The 21,705-nt window shown below is 41.4% G+C and overlaps 1 protein-coding gene across 2 annotated transcripts in view; it reads left to right on the top strand.

Moving 5' to 3' along the window:
* SOBP (sine oculis binding protein homolog) overlaps nucleotides 1-21,705 on the top strand; it is a 162,298-nt gene that overhangs the window by 25,276 nt on the left and 115,317 nt on the right. The window lies entirely within an intron of this gene.

Below are 21,705 nucleotides of genomic sequence, written 5' to 3'. Positions count from 1 at the left end.
AAGGTCTGTTCCTACCTAATCTGCTGGCGGATTCTGTCGTATTAACAGTTCCAGAAAGGTCTAGTGCAGGCAAGTCCAAAGTCCGGCCCGGGGGCCAATTGCGGCCCGTGCCATCATTTCAAGTGGCCCGCTGCCTCCAACCAGAAGTGGGCGGAGCATCAGATGCAGGATGCCCAGCACACGACACTAAAGATGGGGTCCCGGCGAGCGTGCCTTTACCTTGCTGTCTGCAGCAGTGAGGAGGTGCCGGCTACCACAGTGTGATGTGTTTGGTAACTTTCGGGTGAGTGGTTGTCCAACCCCTGGACATTCAGAGAAGTGAGGGTAAGCTACAGGACAGAGTGAATGGGTGCAAAGTGGGGAACATACAGTGAATGGAGGGCATACAGTGAAGGAGGGTCAGGCTGGGGGACATACAGAGAAGGATGGTCAGGCAGGGTAATATAATGTGAAGGGGGCAGTGTGGAGGACATACAGCGAATGGGGGCAGGCAGGGGAATATACAGTGAAGGGGCAGCTGGGGGACATACAGTGAATGGGGGCATAGTGGGGGACCATTCTGATGTGATTAATGATTCAACGAATGTCAGGCTGAATGGTCGGCCCCCACACATTTTCACCTCAACAAAACTGGCCCTTGTCGCAAAAAGTTTGGATACCCCTGGTCTAGTGTATTCTGGCTTAGAAGATCCCATTTATTCTCTGGTAGAATTTTGTGGAGAAGAATTCAATTTGAAAGGACTCTGGAAAGACCTTGTGCTGCATGTCCATTGAAGGATCCTGCCTTACCATCTCCAGGAAGGTCCGGTGGATTCCTGTTCAAGGAAATTCTCATAACATCTGGTGGAAAGATTCATCATAATTCTAGTCTGTGTTTTGTCCAGATCACTTGTGTCTGTCACATCCGAGCCTGTCCTTTGATTCCTGTCGCCAGTCAAGCTAAGTCCTGGTTTATTTATCATCTAGTTGCCTTGCTGTGTCCTGTTATATCTGTACTGGCCATTGACTGTGATTCAGTGACTGCTTAGCCCTTCTGGCAGATACCCTATTCACCACCTTGAGGGTAATCCTAGTGACTAGTTTACAGTTGCACCTTCAGCAGCTGTATTGTAGTATTTTCCTGCCACCTAACACCACCTAGCGGTTCTCTGTCTGTTGTATAAGTATATACTGCTCAGAGCCAATAAGGCCCTGGCGGTGGCCTAAGTAACCGTGGGCCTGCTTGCTCTGAGGGAGCAATGGATCATTGTTATAGGCCGAAGACCCTCCACTGAGGGTTCTAATTATTTATCCTGCAGTACAGGGTTCCCTGAAAATACCTGAAACTACGGATCACACATAAACACAATTCTCAAGATACTAGTGGCCTAGGAAAAAAGGTCTGATACTCTAGGGTGCCATGATTCAAAAAAGTTTGTGAAGCACTGATGTAGGAGTTAAGATAAATAAACAATCTTTGCAATGAGACATGCTAATCTGCACTTTAATTAATCTTGTTTTCATGAAATAAGAATGCTAGGCATTTAAAAAGCACAGCTACATTTGCTATAGTGTTAAAAGTAGTACATAATTTATGGATTATAATGTGCTCTGAACAACTTGTGCCTTAAGTGTTTAACAGCAATAATTTAGCACATGTTGTGTAGTTTTTTTTATTCTACAAGCAAGAATTTCTCTATATCCCAATTTTTACACTTCATTTATGTATAGATAAATGTGCATTTTAATAGTTTCATACTTTTGAAGAGGTTCTGGTGTTATATATATTGGAGACAAATCTTAGACTGCTCTCATAACTTAGAGTTTTGAAGTAAAAGCAGAGCTGTCTCTGGGTCTTCAAGTATTATTTATTTCCTTAGCACATAGTGGGCCTGATTCAGCGTCACACAATCCACACCACATGCTGATGTTCACAATTATTCGCTGTTGCCCAAAAATGTCAGATGCTCTTCTGCTCACTTGGCAGGCCAAACTTGACAGAGGAAAGTAAAAAGTGAGCAGCGCTATTCACTAAAAATAAATTGGTTGATCTATTGATGATTATTTTATTAGTAGATACTAAACATTAAAATGCCAACAGGGCCCTCTTCCCTCCAGTTGTCAAAGAACTCTTGTCTTCACATTTCATTCACAGCTCTCCCATACTCAAACACTCAGTGACCATCTTCATCCACTTACTCATCTCCATCATCCAAGTAGCACATTGGTCAAGTCCTCACTACTTACATTTAAGCTGTAATGTGTATTGAATTGTGGCATTCATTGTACCCGTACTCTATTTTGTTATTCATTTACTGTAATGTTAAGTTTGTCTCACCATACTGTTCCTTTGTACAGCGCTGCAAAACACTTGTGGCACCTTATAAATAAAATTTAAATAATAATAATTACCGTACGGCTGGATATACTGATTGCCCATCCATACTTACCATACGGATGGGAAATCACTTACAGATGTCACTGTGGGCAACCCTGAATCAGTCCCAGTGCCTCCATCTAGCAATAGAGCATAATCTACTGAACAAAACAGGTCTATAGCGCACCACCTCCACATAATTATGACAACATCCTTGGAGTGAACAGAGTAGATCAGAATACTGTTTGTGCTAGTGGATTTGTGATATAACTAAGCAAACCAGCTATAGACCAAGGACACATTAATGCCACCTCAAGAAGATGGCAGGAGATTGAGGACCAGTGTGTGCACCATTTTAAAGAAACTGGAACTATCCTTTAAAATGTCTCCATAGACTGTTCCTACTTTTAACCTAAATCCAAAAGCTGGTTTGCAGCATAGGTTTTTTTCCTGCTGGAGCATTAATACCCCTTTCACATTGCAAATGCCGGGTCAAAACCGGGATTTGGACATTGGTGCAACCCGGGAGCGACCTGGCATTTGCGAGGTGAAGCTCCTCCCAGCGACCCGGCGATAAGCTGAAGTCACATGGGGGCAAGGGGGAGCGTCATCGGGGCGGGAAGGCATTGCGTGAAGCTGACGCTGCCTCCTCCTATAGTGTAAATGGGACCTGGGTGTAGCCGGATTAAACCCTTCTTTTAACCTGGGTCAGAATGCCGGTTTGATGGACCCGGATTTTTCCAAATGGCGCTTTCACACTGCACAGAGATTCGAGTCGACCCCGCAAAAACTGGGTTAGACCCGGGTTATTTGTGTGGTGTCAAAGGGGTATTAGTAAATACATTTCACTTCTAAAGTATGTATGGGAACGCTTGCATAAACCTCTATAGAAGAGCTACGGACACCTGACAGTGTGCTCATTTTTAAAATATTCATCTATCTTATTACCTTATTTTCTATTCTTTCACATGTCATTTACTGCCACCTATAATGCCTTATCAGGCACCAACCAAACCCCAAATTTACAGTTTTTAATAAATGAAGCATGAAGGCATGCCTGTACAATCTTACCTGATGAAAACGTGTTAAGCAATGAATTGGATTTCAGAAAAATCCCTATTACAAATGAAGGCAAACCTGATATAATTAGGACACAGGGATATATTTAATAATCAGAGAAAATCCCTATCTCCTACTCAAATATTAGTTTTCACTGAAGACGGCTTCCCTTAATCTACTAAAGGCTGCTGCCATCATTCTATTGTGAAAGTGAGATTTGCAGAGTTTCTCAGCAAATGCTTCCTCATGCAAATGATAGGGAATCCTGTTTAACAAGGACAGTGATGATACACGTACTCCTTCTTTTGCTATCTTCATTTCATGATATCCGATGCAATTAAGCATGAGGCTGTGTCCGTTAATTTGGATGCCTCTTGGTATGGCTTTCCTGGCCAGATAAGTCATTAAGCATTACTACAAGAGTCCAATGGAACATTTTCAATATCTGATCTTTTTTAGGATCTGACTAAAAAAACAATGAGTAGCCTTCTGCTGTAGAACTGTACACAGTACAATGAATGAACACACAAGTGGATTCTGTTTACAGTAGGCAGATGCGGCTTTCCCAGAGAAATTGTTTGGCATGTTAAATTCATTATTTTATATTTATATCCTCATGTATTGAATGAAAACTGCAAATAACTATTTTTTTTTAAACAAATTGTGTATTTCCCTTTTTTAATTTTCATAATTTTAGTTAGTGACTTTCCTTTATTTTCTTTCTCCCTTATTTCAACTATATAATGTATATACATATATTTCCATTTAGAAATAATGCTACTATATATTCTATATAGAAGGTATGTAGTATACACTTGAAGGTATTAATTGCGATGGATGATGTTACCCAGCAATATCATGTTTTTCCTCCATATTTGAATTGTGTTCATTATCTAACTACATTTATTCTATTTAGAAAAGATGTTACTATTTTACTGCAAATTCATTTTCATTTATTCTTTATTGTAATGTTTGGATGCTGGAATCAGAGTTGTGGAATCGCAAATCCGAGAGGGCAGTACCATTGCTTCATTGGTGGTATCTGCACTTGGCTTGTTTTACATTTGGCTTGCAGAGTGCCTAGTATGATACTCTGTAGCCAGAAAAGCATCTAACACTTCCTTAGGCACTTATATTTATGGTTGTAGCCTCCTCCATCTTAATATCATGGCACATGTGCTAGGCCAGCAAGGGGATAGGTCAAGGTGGACCAGTGATCCTCTCCTATATATATTTCTACTGTCTAGAATCCAGATTGGGATGACAGGGACAATTCTTCAATAACACATACATATTCCGCAGCACTTTACATAGAATATTTAAATTTTCACATCAGTCCCTGCCCCAGTGGAGCTTACAATCTATATTCCCTATGTACATGCACACACAGACATTCTAGGGTAAATTTGTTAGGAGCCAAATAACCTACCAGTGTATTTTAGATTGTGGGAGGAAACCGGAGTACCCAGAGGAAAATCAGGTATGGGGAGATTATACAAACTCTGCACAGTTAGGGCCATGGTGGGAATCAAACCCACGACCTCAGTGCTGTGGGGCAGCAATGCTAACCATTATACCATCTGTACGGCCATTTCTGTGTGATGGAATTTGGTTAGCATGGGGTAAGTTTTAAGTGTATGATGTATTTTGTCACAATTTTGCATGTCAAAATGTTGGAAGGTATGAATTACCGTACAGGATTTCCAGACAAGCCTGCAGTATATATGTAATTGATATGATGCTACCTATATATGAATACATTGTGCACATTATAATCACCCATTGCAGTGCCTTAAAATCTATATATTGTATTTCACCAAATAAATAAATGAGCCTGCACTTTATACTCTTATTTTGTGTAAGGCACAACTTTAATAACCAATTTTCTGTGCGATCCATTGCTCATTTCAGTAAAGAAAAGCATTTGTATTTTTCTTTCTTATACCAAAACTACAGGTGTTAATGTAACCCAAAACTAAGTAGTGTAGTAGGCAGTTTATGACTCTTGAGTAGTCGGCAATTTGTGACTCACTTAGGTTTGGGATATTTGTACGGACAACCATGATTAATGTCACTATATTTCTTTCTGAATTGGCCTTGCATATATGTAATACTATATATACTTGGATGCTACCTTCTTACATTTCAGAAACCTGATGGCAGATTAAATGCAGAAGGCATTGCAGTGGTTATATGATGCTATATTTCCATTAGCAGTTTAACTGTAAATACAGCCCAAGACATTTATTCCTGCACTCATATAGTTATTAGCAATTCTCAATGGATTTTCCATAATTTGAGAGAGTTTGTTCATTATTGTATAAAAAATTCAGAATTGGCTTAAGCCAAATTGGCAACAGATTCCCAAGCATATTGCTTAACTTGCTTTCTAGAATCACATTGTCAGCTGCTGTGACTGACTCCCTGCAACTCTCTGGGGTTTATGTACTAAGATGGAAGTTCTATTGAAGAAGAGATGCTGGGATGCGATGGATGTTGCTTATACCAACCAATCAGAGTCTACTTATTTATTAAGGACCTTCTAGAAGATAATAGATATAATCTGATTGGTTTCTTATAGCAACATCCCATCTTCAATAGAACTCCCTTCTTAGTAATTAAACCCCTCTCTGTTAAATTGACTATGAACCCTGGGGATATTCTGACTTGTAGGGTGAATTACAGTGACCCTCATACAGCGGCATGTGTTTCAATCCTTTGCGAATTAAATGATATGTGCAGTAGAAGTAGAATGGTTGCTATGGTCAACATCTCTTTTTTTGGAGGTTTGATAAGTCTACCCATCTTATTCCCTTCTGATTCACTGCCAGACTGACTTCGATGAGAAATGCCATGCCTTAATCTGCTCCCACGGTATGAACTGGGAAAAATCCCTCATACCCAAGCAACAAAGAGGCCTGATACAAACATATGGAATATATACAGCTGGATGTCAGTATGTCATGATAGAAATACATTGTCAGTATCTCTGTTCTAGATATCAGATCTATCTGTAATGATCTGCTTCCTACATGCCATAAGGCCCTATGAAATGTTGCATATATACTTTTTTTGTCAAAACTACAAGTGTTAATGAAAGCCAAAATGGACCTAAAACCTTCTTCCAAACAAATTGTACTTTGCAGGAAGTTTGATCTGCAAGCTCTTTTATTCTAGGCCAGTGGTTCCCAACCTGGGGTACTAGTACCCCTGGGGGTACTCTGCAGACCAGTTGGGGGTACTTGAAAATAATATTGCTAATGGCGAAAGATGAAAAAAAGTATTTTGATGGCAGAAGAAGACCCATTGCTATGGAGAAGAACCATGTTGTGTAACTTATGGTCTAATTGTGCTTTTGCCTGACCAGCAATCCAACGGGAGCTTCCCATGCTGCCCTCAGACATCAGCGATCATCTGCCCCACACTGACATGGGTGGAAGAAGCAGCAGCATTAATCCTACAGGTGTAAGTGGGAACCCTGGAGACAATACACAAACAGCGACCAGACACGGAAGGGCACGATTCCTCTCCCCTACTCCTTAACCCCTTCCTGACAGAGCCAGTTTTTGCGTTCCTGACAGAGCCCTTTTTTTCAAATCTGACATGTCTCACTTAAGTGGGGATAACTTTTTTTTGCTTTTACTTATCCCAGTGGTTTTGAGATTGTTTTTTCGTGACACATTGTACTTCAAATTAGTGGTAAATTTGGGTCGATACAGTCTGTGTTTTTTTGTGAAAAATACCAAAATATCGTGAAAAAATGGAAAATTTAGCGATTTGCAAAATGTTAAATTTTCTGCTTGTGAGACAAATAATCTTACCACTCAAAATAGTGAATAACTAACATAGACCATATGTCTACTTTATGTTGACATCATTATTTCAACTTCCTTTTAATTTTTTGGGACACTAGGAGGCTTACAATATGAATAGCAAATTCTCAAATTTTCAAGAAAATTTCAAACACTGATTTTTTTAGGGACCAGTTCAGTTCTGATGTGACTTTGAGGGACTTGTATGTGAGACACCCCCATAAATGATGCCATTTCAAAAACTGCACCCCTCACAGTATTCAAAACAGCATTTTGGAAGTTTGTTAACCCTTTAGGTGTTTCACAGGAATTAAAACAAAGTGTAGGTGAAATTTCAAAATTTCTTTTTTTTTGCAGATTTGCAATTTTAATACATTTTTATAAGGAACACAGTACATTTTACTAGAGAAATGTGACTAAAAATTGATTCCCCCAATTCTTTTGTTTTCATAAATATCCTATATGTGGCCCTAGTGTGCACGGTGACCAAACCACAGGCTTCATAATAGAAGGAGCACCTACTTGATTTTGGAGCCTCCTTTTTATGAGATTATTTTTTAGGCACCATGTAGGTTTCAAGGCACCATAAGATGCTAAAAGTTAGGAACCCCCCCACAAGTGACCCCATTTTGCAAACTACACCCCTCAGGGAATTCATCTAGGGGTATAGTGTACATTTCAAACCCCCAGGGGTTTCACCAATTGTGGTACAACTGGGCAGTGAAAATGAAAAATTATTTTTTTTACACAAAAATGCAGTTCTGGCTCCAAATTTGTCATTTTCAGAAGGTATGAAGGAGACAAAGCACCCCAAAATCTGTGCCCCAATTTCTCCCGAGTACGGCAATGCCTCACATGTGACCAAAAAATACCAGTTGGGTGCATGGCAGGACTCAGAAGGGAAGGAGTGATTTTTGGATTTTGCAGCTCAGATTCTGGTGGAATTTTGGTGGGTGCTATGTCGCATTAGCAAGACCCCCCAAGCACCAATACAGTGGAACCCCCCCACAAGTCACCCCATTTTGCAAACTACACCCCTCAGGGAATTCATCTAGGGGTATAGTGTACATTTCAAACCCCCAGGGGTTTCACCAATTTTGATACAAGTGGGCAGTGAAAATGAAAAATTACATTTTTTTACACAAAAATGCAGTTCTGGCTCAAAATTTTTCATTTTCAGAAGGTATGAAGGAGAAAAAGCACCCCAAAATCTGTGCCCCAATTTCTCCCGAGTACGGCAATGCCTCACATGTGACCAAAAAATACCAGTTGGGTGCATGGCAGGACTCAGAAGGGAAGGAGTGATTTTTGGATTTTGCAGCACAGATTCTGGTGGAATGAATGGTGGGTGCTATGTTGCACCAATACAGTGGAACCCCCCCACAAGTGACCCCATTTTGCAAAGTACACCCCTCAGGGAATTCATCTAGGGGTATAGTGTACATTTCAAACCCCCAGGGGTTTCACCAATTTTGATACAAGTGGGCAGTGAAAATGAAAAATTACATTTTTTACACAAAAATGCAGTTCTGGCTCGAAATTTTTCATTTTCAGAAGGTATGAAGGAGAAAAAGCACCCCAAAATCTGTGCCCCAATTTCTCCCGAGTACGGCAATGCCTCACGTGTGACCAAAAAATACCAGTTGGGTGCATGGCAGGACTCAGAACGGAAGGAGTGATTTTTGGATTTTGCGGCTCAGATTCTGGTGGAATTTTGGTGGGTGCTATGTCGCATTAGCAAGACCCCCCAAGCACCAATACAGTGGAACCCCCCCACAAGTCACCCCATTTTGAAAACTACACCCCTCAGGGAATTCATCTAGGGGTATAGTGTACATTTCAAACCCCCAGGGGTTTCACCAATTTTGATACAAGTGGGCAGTGAAAATGAAAAATTACATTTTTTTACACAAAAATGCAGTTCTGGCTCAAAATTTTTCATTTTCAGAAGGTATGAAGGAGAAAAAGCACCCCAAAATCTGTGCCCCAATTTCTCCCGAGTACGGCAATGCCTCACATGTGACCAAAAAATACCAGTTGGGTGCATGGCAGGACTCAGAACGGAAGGAGTGATTTTTGGATTTTGCAGCACAGATTTTGGTGGAATGAATGGTGGGTGCTATGTTGCACCAATACAGTGGAACCCCCCCACAAGTCACCCCATTTTGCAAAGTACACCCCTCAGGGAATTCATCTAGGGGTATAGTGTACATTTCAAACCCCCAGGGGTTTCACCAATTTTGATACAAGTGGGCAGTGAAAATGAAAAATTACATTTTTTTACACAAAAATGCAGTTCTGGCTCAAAATTTTTCATTTTCAGAAGGTATGAAGGAGACAAAGCACCCCAAAATCTGTGCCCCAATTTCTCCCGAGTACGGCAATGCCTCACATGTGACCAAAAAATACCAGTTGGGTGCATGGCAGGACTCAGAAGGGAAGGAGTGATTTTTGGATTTTGCAGCTCAGATTCTGGTGGAATTTTGGTGGGTGCTATGTTGCATTAGCAAGACCCCCCAAGCACCAATCCAGTGGAACCCCCCCACAAGTGACCCCATTTTGCAAACTACACCCCTCAGGGAATTCATCTAGGGGTATAGTGTACATTTCAAACCCCCAGGGGTTTCACCAATTTTGATACAAGTGGGCAGTGAACATGAAAAATTACATTTTTTACACAAAAATGCAGTTCTGGCTCAAAATTTTTCATTTTCAGAAGGTATGAAGGAGAAAAAGCACCCCAAAATCTGTGCCCCAATTTCTCCCGAGTACGGCAATGCCTCACATGTGACCAAAAAATACCAGTTGGGTGCATGGCAGGACTCAAAAGGGAAGGAGTGATTTTTGGATTTTGCAGCTCAGATTCTGGTGGAATTTTGGTGGGTGCTATGTCGCATTAGCAAGACCCCCCAAGCACCAATACAGTGGAACCCCCCCACAAGTGACCCCATTTTGCAAACTACACCCCTCAGGGAATTCATCTAGGGGTATAGTGTACATTTAAAACCCCCAGGGGTTTCACCAATTTTGATACAAGTGGGCAGTGAAAAAGAAAAATTACATTTTTTACACAAAAATGCAGTTCTGGCTCAAAATTTTTCATTTTCAGAAGGTATGAAGGAGAAAAAGCACCCCAAAATCTGTGCCCCAATTTCTCCCGAGTACGGCAATGCCTCACATGTGACCAAAAAATACCAGTTGGGTGCATGGCAGGACTCAGAAGGGAAGGAGTGATTTTTGGATTTTGCAGCACAGATTCTGGTGGAATGAATGGTGGGTGCTATGTTGCACCAATACAGTGGAACCCCCCCACAAGTCACCCCATTTTGCAAACTACACCCCTCAGGGAATTCATCTAGGGGTATAGTGTACATTTCAAACCCCCAGGGGTTTCACCAATTTTGATACAAGTGGGCAGTGAAAATGAAAAATTACATTTTTTTACACAAAAATGCAGTTCTGGCTCAAAATTTTTCATTTTCAGAAGGAATGAAGGAGACAAAGCACCCCAAAATCTGTGCCCCAATTTCTCCCGAGTACGGCAATGCCTCATGTGTGACCAAAAAGTGGCAGGACTCAGAAGGGAAGGAGTGATATTTGGATTTTGCAGCACAAATTCTGGTGAAATGATGGTGGGTGCTATGTCGCATTAGCAAGACCCCCAAAGCACCAATACAGTGGAACCCCCCCACAAGTGACCCCATTTTGCAAACTACACCCCTCAGGGAATTCATCTAGGGGTATAGTGTACATTTCAAACCCCCAGGGGTTTCACCAATTTTGATACAAGTGGGCAGTGAACATGAAAAATTACATTTTTTTACACAAAAATGCAGTTCTGGCTCAAAATTTTTCATTTTCACAAGGAATGAAGGAGACAAAGCACCCCAAAATCTGTGCCCCAATTTCTCCCGAGTACGGCAATGCCTCACATGTGACCAAAAAATACCAGTTGGGTGCATGGCAGGACTCAGAAGGGAAGGAGTGATTTTTGGATTTTGCGGCTCAGATTCTGGTGGAATGAATGGTGGGTGCTATGTGGCATTAGCAAGACCCCCGAAGCACGGTGAAATTATGAACCTAATATTCCATAGATGTGTGGTATATTTTAAAACACTCCTTTATACATAGGCCGGGTTTGTCGGGGCAAGTGTCACACTGGAAAATAGTTTGCTTTCTTATTCCCTTTTTATAGCAAACTTTGCACCTTTTTTGTGTCCTGCCCTTTTTTCCAGTGGAGGGGATTTCATCAGGAAAATGCTGCCCTGGTACAATACGGGGGCCAGTACTAGAAGTACTGGGGCCCTCTGCCTGCTGGTTCCCAAATATTAGGCCCTTTATGACTTCCTCTTGAAAGTGCATAAATGTCCCCCTCTGGCCGGTAGAACGGAATAGCACGTAAGCGTTATACAGTGCCATCTGGATGATATACACGGCCACCTTCTTGTACCAGATTTTTGTTTTCCGCAGGGCACTGTACGGCTTCAGTACCTGATCTGAAAGATCCACTCCGCCCATGTACCTATTGTAATCCAGGATACAATTAGGTTTTGAGGTGTGGGTACTGGTACCTCGTACAGGGACGGAGGTGGTACTGTCTCCGTGAATTGTTGTCAGTATAAGGACATCCCTCTTGTCCTTATATTTGACCAACAACATATTTTCGTTGCATATTCCCCTGCTTTCACCCCTTCTCATTACTTGGGCAATGTGCGTTTTTGGGAGGCCTCTTTGGTTCTTGCGCACAGTACCGCAAGCTGCTGTACCTCTTGAACCAAGGGCCTTAAACAGGGGGATGCTGGTGTAAAAGTTATCCACATAGAGGTGATAACCTTTATCCAGGAAGGGGTGCACTAAATCCCAGACAATTTTCCCACTAACACCTACGAGGGAGGGGGGGCATTCTGGCGGTTCAATTCTTGAATCCTTCCCTTCATAAACCCTAAACCTGTGGGTGTACCCTGAGGTGCTTTCACACAGTTTATACATTTTTATGCCATACCTTGCCCTCTTACTGGGAAGGTACTGGCGGAATTTAACCCTTCCTTTAAAATGTATAAGGGACTCGTCGATACAAATAAATTTTTCAGGGATGTACACCTCTTCAAATTTGGCACTGAAATGATCAATGACCGGCCTGACTTTGAATAGCCGGTCAAAGGTGGGATCATCTCTGGGTGGGCACTGTGCATTATCGGTGTAATGTATAAATTTAAGAATTGTCTCAAATCGAGTCCGGGTCATGGCCATACGGTAAAATGGAGTACTGTACAGAACATCTGTACTCCAATATTGCCTAATTTCTGGCTTTTTTACTATGCCCATATGAAACACCAGACCCCAAAACGTCATCATCTCTACTGCATCTACAGGGGTCCACCTAGCAAATGATGACGTGGGGTTTTGAGCAATAAACTGCTGGGCATATAAATTAGTTTGGTCCACCATTAAATTTATAAAATCATCAGAGAAAAATAATTTGAAAAAGTCAATTTCTCTGAGACCTGTGGAATCAAATTGGATTCCTGGCATGGCCAAAAACTCAGGAACCTGGGGCTCAAAATTGTCTGGTGGTGGGGTCCATACGAGATCAATTATTGGGGGGGGGGGTCTCAGCTGCTCTACGGGGGCGTCTTTGAGGGGGTCCCTCATCACCAGAGGAGGAAGAGGAGCTTAAGGCGAATCCTTCAAATTCCCCGCTTGCATCACTGGCTGTGTCAGAGTCAGAAGCAAGCATGGCATATGCCTCCTCCACTGAATACATTCTCCTGGATGACTGGGAGGACATTTGGGAGGACATTTGGGAGGACATTTGGGATGCCATTTTTATTTTTGTGTTACTGGTAGTGAAATGTTTCAACACGTGTATAGTGTAGGGGGGGGTACAAACTTTATTTCAATCCGGGGGGTATGTAGTGTGTAGTGTGTATGTGGTGCAGAAAAAAAAAAATACTTTATACCAATAAAAAAAAAAAAAATGAAGGGGTTAAAAATAAAAAATTTAAGGGGTTAAAAAAAAAAAAAAAGGTCCTGCGCCAAAAATTGAGCACAGATGTTGGTCAGTAACGTCTGTCACTGAACAGCGCTCAAAGGCAACAGGAATTTGATCAAAAAAAAAAAAAAAATAGATCAACCCTGTGCCGAAAAAGATGATCAGTGATGTACGTCACTGATCAGCGCACAGCGGCCACAGGACACCCACAAAATCACAGTGTGTGTAAAAAAAAAATTAAAAAAAGACCCCACAGCACACACACAAAAAAAAAAGGTGATCAGTGATGCGACACTGATTACCAGTGAGGTGCAGCAGGTGCACAACCTTTGGTGCAACTGACAGGTATATATAAAAAAAAAAAAACCTCTGTACCCCCAAAAAAGTTGCTGATCACCTCAGATATAGTGATCAGCACAAAAGGCGGGGGCAGCAGACACAAAATTTAGCACTCTCTATCACTCTCTGTCACTATCTCTCTCTATCTCTCTATCTCTCACTATCTATCACTCTATGACACTGCAGCAGCAGCACTGACAGGTATATCTATATATAAAAAAAAACCTGCGCCCCCAAAAAGTTGCTGATCAGTTAATTTATACTGATCAGCACAAAAGGAGGGGGCAGCAGTCAGTTATATAAAAAATATATAGCACAATCTGTCACTATCTCTCTCTATCTCTCTCTCTCTATCTCTCTCTATCTCTCTATAACTATCACACTGCAGCAGCACAAAATATAGCACTCTGTCACTAGGCCTCTCTATCTATCTCTCTCTCTTTATCTCTCTCTCTCTATCTATAACTATATCACACTGCAGCAGCACAAAATATAGCACTCTCTGACACTATCTCTCTCTCTATCTCTCTCTATCTCTCTATAACTATCACACTGCAGCAGCACAAAATATAGCACTCTGTCACTAGGCCTCTCTATCTATCTCTCTCTCTCTATCTCTCTCTCTCTATCTATAACTATATCACACTGCAGCAGCACAAAATATAGCACTCTCTGACACTATCTCTCTCTCTATCTCTCTCTATCTCTCTCTATCTCTCTCTATCTCTCTATCTCTCTCTATCTCTCTATCTATCTCTCTATCTAGCTAGTACACTGCAGCAGCACAATTTCACAGGAAGGCACAAGTAGCAACAGGATCCAGGAAGCAGTGATGAAGCAGCGATCAGGTAAGTATGGAGCAAGTATGGAGCAAGGTTCTGGTCAGTATGGCGGCAGGGGGGTACGGTGACCGCACTGCACGCTATTCCAGACCGGAATGGCGTCTGCAGTGCAGTCACCGTTAGTTTAAATCCCCCTCCTTGGCTGTGATTGGTCCGTCGGTCCGACGGACCAATCACGGCCTTTGGGGGCGGGCGGGGTGAGGTGGGGTGACACCAGTGTCACCCTTACACCCCGCGGTGATTGGTGCTGTACTTTACAGCACCAATCACCTCTGATCCCGTGTCACCGGCGAACGTTATTCGCCGGTGACACAGGAAAACGCTGTAATTGGCTGTTCACACTGAACAGCCAATCACAGCGATCGCCGACGGGGGGGCGGCATCGCAGCCCCCCCTGGGCATGCACGGACATGTCTGCTGTCAGGGACAGCAGACATGTTGAAACTGTCACCGCGTCTATAGACGCGGTGACAGTTTAAATCCATGACGTACATTTACGCCATGTGTCGGGAAGTGCTTCCCGACCATGACGTAAATGTACGTTAAATGTCGGGAAGGGGTAAATATAAGGACATGCATAAGGATACGCATACCGCTCACTTCCACTCCACTCATAAGTACTGTCTATATTTTAAATTGAGAAGAGGGGGTACTCATCAATGCAAAGCCTAATCAAGGGGTACGAGAGAGAAAAAAGGTTGGGAACCACTGTTCTAGGCAATAGGAATGCTACCTAGCAATAGCACTCATATCTTCACTACCAATTATATTGCTGTTGGATGTTTTTGAATTGTGGCATATATTACTTCTATGTTCTTGCCTTCACTCAGAGCCATCACTAGCCTCTCTACCACCAGGTGTGCCTAAGGCAGATGACACCCGGTGCGTACCCCAACCCCTTGTGATGTCACAGAAACCAATTCATAGTTACTTATACAATCTGGACTCCTGGTTTATACTATCAGTAGTTTATAGTACATTTTCCCATTATCAGTTGCTGTAACTTTTGGATACCTTCCATTTAACTTCATCTACTATGGTCATTGTGATTACAGAGCATGTCTGTAATAAATATATTTGTTATGGGATAAGGCTCTTCACCTGGAATCTTTCAAAAAGTTTGTCTCAACAAAGCAGCTGGGCACTAGGGCACTTGTGACTTAAGTGCACACACTCGTACACATACATAACTTTGATTCTTGGTAGACAGGGAAGTGGCAGCATACTGTTGGGAAGCTAGAGGATAATTTACTAAAGGGTGAGTTTTTAGAAGAGGGGATGTTGTCTAAAGGAACCAATTCGGTTATTGCCATTATCTTCTAGAACTGGGGTAGCCAACCCTAGTCCTCGAGAGCTACCAACAGTGCATGTTTTGCAGGTCTCCTCACAGAATCACAAGTGAGCTAATTAGCTCCATCTGTGTATCTTTTAAAATGTCTCAGTGATTAATGAGTGCAGCTGTGCAGCAACTAGGTTGTCTTGAAAATGTGAACTGTTGGTAGCTCTCGAGGGCTAGGGTTGGCTACCACTGTTCTAGAAGGTGCTTCAAGAACCACTTCTGATAACAAGGCTTTTCACTTGTTATATTCAAGAAGGGGAATACCTATTTGCCTCCTCCCATTATTGGCCCACAATCCAGTGTCCAGAAGCCATTCCCTGTGCCAGATTCTGTGGAACACAGCACTGCTGGTGTATGTGCAGTGTGACCAAAACGTGCACTCAACTAGATAATTAATTCTTGAAGGGATCACATATGGGCGGTTCATTGGAGGTCATCACCAATAAGATATGTTTTACTGAATGACTACAAAACAATACAATATCTAAGTGTTTTCCCTTTAACTCTTGTTTGTACTTGTGGAGCACTACACATTTATGTCATCATAAACCATTGCATAGGCAGTGTAAAATGATTGAAGAAATGGATTTCTACTACTTGTAGCCTTGGGCAGAACGGATTTCAAATATAGACTTATTATATGACACAATTTTTCCACCTTATTTTAGAGACAAGCTACAAACAGAATTACTTTTGTGTCAACACATGTAGGCCAAATGTATAATAAACATGTTGAGAAGTTTCAAGTTCTACATCAGGGAGAAAGATATTAATGGACGTCTAGACACATTTCTCCACAGTTTAGTAGATAGACTTTTAATAATGAGGTCACACTGCTTAGTGAATAGAGAGAAGTGCTCTGATCTACAGGATTAATTCACATACTACAGTATTTATGGATTATTTAAGTGTTATATAAAATATATGTTTAGTAAATTTTAATGGCTCTTGTAGAGGTTAATAAATGAATGAACTAAAGTTAATCATAGTAGTTACTGAATATTTTATTACTTATAAGGAAAACATTCTCAACGGAACAAAAAAAAATTCACAACCACTATTTGAACATTTTTAGTTTCCCCTAGAATCAATCTTTATGGATAGCAATGAAAAGGCTTGAATTGATCATATCAAGTTTTTAATCATTGCACATTTGTTGTAATATTTCAGATTTTTTTTGTGTATAGGTTTAAACCTGGATTTCCTTGGCCGTGTAATTGATCTATTTTTATATATGGGGACCACCACTTTGCTGAGACATTTCTATTTGATAAGACAGTGTTTTGTTCTGTTTTGGGAAATCAATATGGATGTTTTCCAAGATTCACTGTCAAGACCCAGTTGGAATCTGCAGTATCCCTTAATCATTGACATTGCAGACTCCTAGCAAGCGACCTTGTCAGCCATCTATGATTATATCACAATGATGAGAACCTAGGACTTTTTCAAATACTTAAAACAGAGTAATGTGAGAGTATAAGGAGATTGATTGCCTTAAGCTGGGTACACACTAGGCGACAGGCAAACAATGCAATGTTGTCAGGGATTTCCCTTAAACCAGTGGTCGCCAACCTTATTTGGAGTGTAAGCTACTCGAGAAAAATTAAACTGCTTGAAGAGCTACTAAAAATGTTTCTAATTTCACATGTGGTCCCCGTACCTGTCTGGCCAACTTCCAATGCATCCCCTCTCCATCTCGCAGTGACCCCCAACTACATTCCCACTTATCTCTGTGGTAGTGTAAGCTGTTCTGCTGTCTCCCACCAGTGACTGCCGGTGGTGTGCATCTTCGTGGGTCCCAGGAGCAGCCTCCAGTCTGCTATGGGACAATGACACTGGATTCCTCTGCTGCTGCTGGTGGCTTTCGGGTTCTCTATTCCTGCCTCCTGGATTCAGGACCTGATTTCTGGCACTTAATCCCAGCTGACAGCAGTACTGTAGGTAGGCGAGCTACTCAAACTATGACTGTGAGTTACTGCAGTGGCGTAACTACTGTAAGGCAGCCCCAGCAGCCGCTTGGGGGAGCAATCGACAGTGGGGTCTGTGTGGGCGCCGGCACCCGCTCGACGCACTGATATGCTGCTGCCTGTTGCTGCCCACTGGCTGAGCTCCGGAGGCGAGCCAGCCGAGGCATGGGTACGGCCATGACAGAGACCACAAACCCCCCCCACTGATTCAATTGACTGTACACAGAGCCGCATATTGGCTACTGTGTACAGGATGGGCGGGCGGGCATGCTAGGTTGTCCTGGGATGCATCGGAGCCAAGGAAAGTAGCAGTTTATGCTGGTCTCTCTTCCCCTATCCTGCTTCACCTTCTCCGTTATGCGTGTGACGTCATCACGTCACACGCTGGGGAAACATGCTGGAGAGGAGCCCGGGTGGGAGGGCGCCACAAAGTTTTTGGCTGGGGGGAGCAAAATTTATAGTTATGCCACTGAGCTACTGGTAGCTCGCAAGCTACAGGTTGGAGACCACTGCCTTAAACTATTGGACAAACAATGTGCAAATTTCCAAAAAATCATAAAGTGTGTACCTAACTTTACATTAGCTACTACTGTAAATCAAAGGTCCTGCCAAACACTAGTAACCAAATTCAAGTCCAGCCACATACCAGACACTAGCATGGATGTCTTGCCAGGGCCACTGAGAGGGGGTAGTGTTTATTAATTGGCTTGCAGCAGCAGCCACCTATTTCCCTCTCTGTGCAGGGCTGCAGTTGGGGAAAAGAGGCTGCTGCATGATTACCTTCCTCCGCTGTCATCGGGATAACTTCTCCAAAAATCACCAGGAAAACGGAGCGGTATCCATTTACTCTGAATTTTGTGTATGCGCAGTACGTAATCTCTCAGAAAATGTCTGCTGTGGCATTTCCCTGAGATCTGTCAATCCTCAATAGAGTCTGTGCCACCCAGAGCTCAGGCTTTACTGCACTGCTGACTAGAAAGGAGGGACACGGATGAAGGAGTCTGCACCCGGCCTCCTCCTCTATTAATACACCTCTGGATTAGAGGTCTGTTTTTAACACTAAACACCATATAACAGTATGCTCTGCATTTCATAAAATGCATTAAATATATTGCATACCGTTTACCATAATGTGCTCTACATTATACAGTATACGTATTAGCCACAAGCTAGGGCTATATTGTAATTATAGACTAAGACTAAATTATGAGTACTGTTTGGTTATACATCCACATAAATGTCTGCAGCTATTTTTTAATAGTTAGAGTATTGCATATTTCTAAAACTACTGGAAAATAGTTTGTAGCTTATGTTTTCTATTGGAATACATAATGGAGTACTAGGTCAAGCTAAAACTTGCAGCAGGTAGAGAGAGGTACACAGTAGACATACAGTATATTGAGTAGAGCAGTAGTTTCCAAATTTGGATGCTTTAGGGCACTTGCATTGTGCCACGGGTTGGAAGGTAGGTGGTTAAAAATAATTTTTGGTCAATGTGATAGGCATCCACCAGAGCTGGTTTTACTAATAATAACCTATGTCAACAAATAGAAATGCAACTGTGACTACGATAACATAAATGGATGAAAGAGATAACAGGCTCACGCAATTTACTTACCTTAGTACTTATGCCAAGCCTTTGGCTAAGAAACGGCGTACCTAGGGGTGCCGTACAAAACATGCCGATTCAAAAAAGTTTGTTAAATGAGTTTAAAAAAGTTTGGGAACCAAATAACCTCACACATAAATATCTATGATGACACTAATAGAGTATGGTGTGCGTGTGTGTGTGTGTGTGTGTGTGTGTGTGGGGGGGGGGTGGTCCATCTATACGCATGTTTATATAAATTAATTTATCCATCAATATATAGATACACATACAAACATATATGCACACAATCACATTCACACTTTAATACACTTACAGATGTGAACACGGTGACCGCGGGTGTGAATCGTTGTGATTAGTCAAAAACTTTAGCTAATATCGCACCATGTGTATGCACCTTTACCCATATTTTTCCATGATCCTGTTTTATTTGGTTAAGAAACATTGGCAATAACTTTTAATATCATAGAATCATATAGTAATATAACTTAAGGTGCACCTATTCCCTAGTTATTATTATTATTATTATTATAATCATATGTAAAAGGTTGATGTAAAAGTGATAAAACAGCTGTACAAATTTTGTATTTGTCTTAACCTCACTTAACAAGAGTTTTGTTTATCAGAACTTAAATAGAGTCTTAAAAGCGTGCAGTGATTCCACCAAAGTTAAATATTACAGGTATTATCCATTATGTGGGTTATATTTGTGGCTAATTTTGTTGACATTTACAATGTCTAAATGTTGGGCCATCCTTTCTCTAAATTGACAGATGGTTTTACCCACGTAACACATACTACATATACAGTACACCAGATATTTGCTTGTACATGTTAACAATTTTTTGATCTTAATCCTGTTACCCAGATGCGGATGAACTATATATATATAGTCCTGTGTTAGTAAGTGGTTACAAGTGGCACTGACCAAACATTTATAATTCCCTGTTTTTGTAGTCATAAAGTGGCTGGGAACTGTTGACACAAAATCAGATATACGTCAGTATGAACTAACATATCTCTAACGTTATGTCCCCTTGTGAAACAGGGGAGCAAATGGCGACTGGAGAAACCTTTTAGGTCAGGGTCATTTTATACTACAGGCCAGATTTGTTTAGCCATCGATGTTATAGGAGTGCTTTCTGTGGAGTAATTATTAACCCAGATAATGATATCCTCCATTCAATCATTACTCTTAGGTCCACCTTGTTTAGGCTGGCCTAATGCTTTAATTCTGGCCATCTGTAATACATTTTTGGCCTAACCTTTCTCTAAGAATTTTATCTCCATAAGGTCCATTTGATGTTTTTCTTCCAGTGGATCGCTACATATCCTATGCACCCGAAGAAATTGTGAATACGGCAATCCCTTTTTGATAGCTTGAATATGACAGCAGACTATTGCAATGGGTTTGCTGTATAAATAAGTAACAAACCGACCTTGTGAGATAGAGACTTCTACATCCAAGAATTGGACTTTATCAGCTTGGATGTTAAAAGGGAAATGGATATTGGCATCCAATTTGTTAATAACCTCCATCAACTCAATTAGTTGGTCCTTAGACCCCCTCCATAGAAAGAAAATGTCATCGATAAATCTCGTAAACATATCGATGTTAGCAGCATGTTCCCCACCAATAAACAATTTCTCTTAGCTACAGTACTAAACATAAATGCGTTCACGAACGTGGGTACGACCGCTGCACCCATAGCGTACCCAAGCACCTGTAGGAAGAACGATTTATTGAAGATAAAATAATTTCTTTCTAATACTTTGCGGAGCAAGGTTAGAAAAAATGCGATATTAGGACCAGTGTAACTGGCATTCTCAGAAATCTCTATAATTTTCTATTATGATATCTTTTTTAACAAAATTACATGTACAAGTATGTAATACACAGCATTCGTTGTATGTCTTGTTTTTTCTTCTTTTCTGTACTCGTAAAAACAACAACAACAAAAAAAGAATGTTGACAAAATGTTTATAGTGGTCTAATGATGATGATTTGGAAAGTCCGCAGGCTCGAGCTGTATCTTCTGGGTTTATTGATCCTGCAGTTCCTTTATGGAGTTTCACTCCCTCTAGTAACTAACCCTAACCTATCTTCCGCACCCTAACTTTCCCCCTAGTGCTTTCCCACTAGCCCTCACTTCACGTAACCTAATCCTCCTCTCATACTACCTAACCCTAATCATCCTCTGCTGCTGCTTAACCCGAACCCTCCTCTGCTGCTGCATAACCCGCAGCCTACATTCCATGCGGAATATCAACATTTATTAAGTCATCATTTCGAAAATGTAAACATTGTGAAGATGATAACATGTTCCATGTTGACAGTTCAAAATGTTGACTTCATAATTGGTGACATTGTGGTGTCTACATTATGATTG

The sequence above is a fragment of the Crinia signifera genome, chromosome 3 (assembly GCF_055691185.1).
Source record: "Crinia signifera chromosome 3, ASM5569118v1, whole genome shotgun sequence".
NCBI lineage: Eukaryota > Metazoa > Chordata > Amphibia > Anura > Myobatrachidae > Crinia > Crinia signifera.
Note: the sequence above shows the minus strand (reverse complement) of the source record. Positions and strands in the feature narration are given on the sequence as shown.